Below are 4,280 nucleotides of genomic sequence, written 5' to 3'. Positions count from 1 at the left end.
TATTAGAGCTTTATATAGATCACCCTATCTAGACTAGGTCTCACCTATATATATGTAGATTTCTGTAATATTTCTGCTGAAAATATTACGCGGCCGTGTGAAGTCTCGGGCAAATGACAATGCTCGCATTGTGGTTACGGATGGTTTGGTCTTTAAATAGTACACTCTCCATTGGCCAATCAAGACTAAGGACTAAGAAACCCGCATATTTTCGTATGATCCTCCTCCTGGGAGGAGGTCAAGAGGATAAGATATAATTATGGCAAATTTTTTTATATTATTTCCCCCCTGAGCCAAAGGCCGTGCTAGAGGGGAGGGAGTGAAGCGCGATTGAGTAAGCACAGAGCTGGAAAACATGGGGGAAGAATATCCATGCAATTAGCCGTGTGGGAGAGGGAGGTCCCCCTCCCTTAAAACCTATATAAACCCCCTGTGTGAGGGTGCTAAAAAAGGAAGAAAAGGAGGGTCGTAACGCTGCTAGTCTGAGAGAAAGAGGAGAGTAACAACGCCACTCTGAATGCACCGAGAGGGAAGAGGATTGCCTTGGAAGAACCACTGCCTGGCCCGTTTATCCGCCGTTGCTTCAATTCGGCTCCTGCCGCCAACAAACAACATTTAGAATCGCCTTCTCTTCCTCCACGTGGTTGATTTCTGTGGGCCACAAAAGCTTCCAAGAAGCTTCTTGGGAAGCTTCTAAGGGCCCCTTAGAAAGCCCCCCTTCCTATGGGCTTTCATAAGCCCTTTCAAAGTGGTTTTTATAACCCCCCCGAGATTTAGGCACCTCTTCCCATGGGGTTCCACCCAAGTCCCTTAAAGATCACCTTACTCCGAGAATTAAACCTTTTTCCCCCCTTGGTTTCCCCAAAAGACACCATAGCCGGGTTTTTTCAAAGCCCTCCCCTTAGCATTTCCACAAAGCCATTCCCGTGGCTTTCCCCCCACACAAGTCCTTTAAAGCCATTTAAACCCCCTTCGGGTGGACTTTTATAATCCCTTCCCAAGGGGTCTTTATAACCCCCGGGATTTAAAGCACCCTTTCCCCCCTTGCATACTACAAATCTATTTCTCTCCTTTCCGTGGATTCCCACACTAGCCAGTTTTAAGCCCCCTTTTCCATTTCAACTCCCACAAGCCATTTTTCCTCGGGGTTTTTTTCTTAAGCCCCCTTTTTGTGAAGATCAATTGTATTCCCGGAACTTCCACGAAAAGAAGGGGAGTTCATAAGTTCCCATTTCCAAAGCCCAAAATCCACAAGAAGGTGCACTCCTCAAAGGAAGCCCTATTTGAAAAGGGAATTTCATGTGCGAGGGAGAGGGGCCAAGATCATAAGTCTGCAGCCAAGGCAAGAAGGTCGAATACGCGATGGCCCCTAAAAAAGCACAAGGCACAACCGTAGGAGGATCATCTCCTAACATCCATGTGGACATTTCACCACAAGTCTAGGTTTTCTTCCTATTTTTGATTTACGTCGTAATATTATAATTATGCATGGTTAATTCACGAAAGTAAGATGCACTTTTACGATTGAAAAACATTGGCTATCTTAGGGGAAATAACTGACAATTGATGAATCGGTCATTTGTATTTCTCAAATAAACAAACGAAAGAAGGACATAAGATGTCTATGCATTCCTCTTAACAAATTGTTTTTATGCATTACAAAGTAACGATTTTTAGATCAACTAATGATCATATTTTCAAAGTCGAAATTATTGTAGTACACTTCGATTATGCATGGAAAGATTAAATCGCATGTAGCATTATTAGACATCTCTTCTTTGCAATAATCCATTAAAGAAGATTGCTAACAACTGCAGGAATTTGCAAAGCATGGAAATGATTCTAGGGCTGCATAAGTAGATTAAATTCTAGGCAATTTATAAATCTCAACCAATTATGTAAGTAGTTACGAAAGGTTGTGTAATGCTCATACATCACATGAATAATTCATTTAGAAATGAAGTTAGGAAAAGGCTGCATGGTTCGTTTTAACATAAACCCGAAAAGCCTAGTAGCATGAATCATGAATGCATGTTTTAGAAGGATCAATGGAAATTATGCCGTAACTTAAGCATATGCTTTGATGTTAACCAGAAAAGTAAGGCAATGAATCATGTGATTACGAGAATGGTATCGTAATTATCTTCATGAGTAGACAAGTAAATTGGTTTACCCTAAACACCTAAAACCGTGTAGGAATCGCTTAGGAAGGGTTAAATCGATGCAACATATCCCAAAGTGCTAACTAGGGTTTAGCACGTTGAGGATGTGACCTAGTCGCACTTATTGCCAAGTTGAAACTCTCATACCCTAAAGACCTGCCCACATTCACGGAATGTAGGGACAATAGGACATATTTGCGAGAAACGATCTAGGATTTTTACCCTAAGGATCGCTCGCTAAAAGGATGAATCTCGGTTTGAATTGGAACCCTAGGACCGACAATGTTGACCTAGTGCAATCAAGAACGGATTGGTTATGAAGACACCCTAATCCTGTTTCCTATCTAATCATGATTTTGTGATTAGAAGACACCGTTCGATGGGTAAAATAGTCCCATGGGTTAGATGCAACACTTGTACAACAAGTTGCTGAGTCGCATGATCTTGTGGTTTGACCACAAGAGAATGACCAATTCCTCGGAATGAGATTGGTAGATTCTTGTGCAATTTTATCTTGCAAGAAGATGAGTAGTCGTCGTGATATAGCATCTTTCTTGGGAAAAGTGACAAAGATAAGGAAATTAGATATTTGCTTGGAAGCAAAGGACCAATCAATAATTTGGAGCAACATATTCACTGTTAATAGAACTTAAGACATTGATTAAAGTTGGGTTAATAGGGTACGGCCCTAACCCAAGGAAATACGGGTTAACAAACAAACCCTTGGGGATCTTGCCAAGTCGCAATTGATCCCGGATCGAGTGCTGGATGCATTTGGAGAGAAGGATTCACTCCTTAGCAGTTGGCCAACTAAAAGACCACTGGAATTGATTGTGCTTGTAATAGTTTAGAAAGCACTATTTGCATTGTTTACTCAAGGAATTTAAGGATGAAAAGATATCTAATGCTTCAGGTTGAAGGCCTGAAGGGAGAGGCAGCCTCAGTTACCCCCGATTGTCTGCCAGACCCTAACCAAGGGGGTTGTTAACCGTGCCGGGAAGGTGGACCAAACCCGCCACGAGAGGTCTCTCCATTGAGCACTACTTGGAGCAGGAGGACGCTTGGGTGCCAGAGGGGGATCTGGCCGTAAATCCCTCGCCTTCCGGGCCCTGAACAAGAGGCCAACGTTACTTGAGATTGGATCTCGAGGCCCGCATACTAGTCTATGGGCGGAATCTTGGATTAGTAATCCCTGTGGATTGTTGGATAGCCTTCGGGCAATTATGGATAAGCCTACGAGATGGACTTTATAAATGTATTCCAAAGATAAATATAATAACCAGTTGATAAGGAACTTGTTTGACAATGGTTTTTCTATGTCAAGTGCTAAGATAATGTGAACGAAGCAGTGCCTAACGAACTAATTAAGGAAGCTGCTTGATGCATGTCCAACTAAATGTGGTAGGCAATTAGATAACTAAAACAACTTGAGAAAAGTGCGGTAGATGTGGCCATGGGTCCGTCGTACAGATGGATGGTCTCGGTTGGCCGAAAACTTTTCTCAATCACAAAGGACAACAAGAAGATCATCTAAAAAAATATGAATAGCAAGGGCGCTGACCTAGAGTCTAAGTTATAATAATCTCGATTTACGTTGTTTTAGGGGAACGGAATAGGACTATGCCTTATGGCAGAGAGGTCGAGCCTTGCATCCCTCTCGTTTTCCATTCTCCTTGAACCAAGTGCTGCGTGAATCCGCTTCGGCCCTGGCGTTTCTGCGTAAAGTAGTTCACTCGGGTATGACGCTAGTTGCCGTTTAGGAAATGACCATTAGAGAAAACCATGATTCAGGTTGGTCCTAAGTGGGAACGGCCAGAATACTTCCGCTACGTGGCAGACGTGGAAAGTCCTGGATCGCAAACCCCGTAACATTCCATGGGAGTGCCGCGCGAAGCTTTCTAGATCACCTTTCCGATGGACTGCTAAGACGTGTCCTGAAGAGAACAGGGGGATACGTTACAGTTGGTATCAAAGCCAACCAACAAAGGATTTGTTTTTTTTTTTAAGAGATCTTAATAAGAACAAGTAAAGCAAATGTTGCTATTCAGAACATTTCCTTACTTCCGATGCTGTCTTGCTTCAGGACATGTCTTGGCAGTCCATCGGAAAGGATGTCTA

This window comes from Lygodium microphyllum, chromosome 27 (genome assembly GCF_053477565.2).
Source record: "Lygodium microphyllum isolate KBCC chromosome 27, Lygodium_microphyllum_v1.1.10, whole genome shotgun sequence".
In the NCBI taxonomy this organism is placed as follows: Eukaryota; Viridiplantae; Streptophyta; class Polypodiopsida; order Schizaeales; family Lygodiaceae; genus Lygodium; species Lygodium microphyllum.
The sequence above is the reverse complement of the archived record's forward strand: the minus strand, read 5'-3'. Positions refer to the sequence as shown.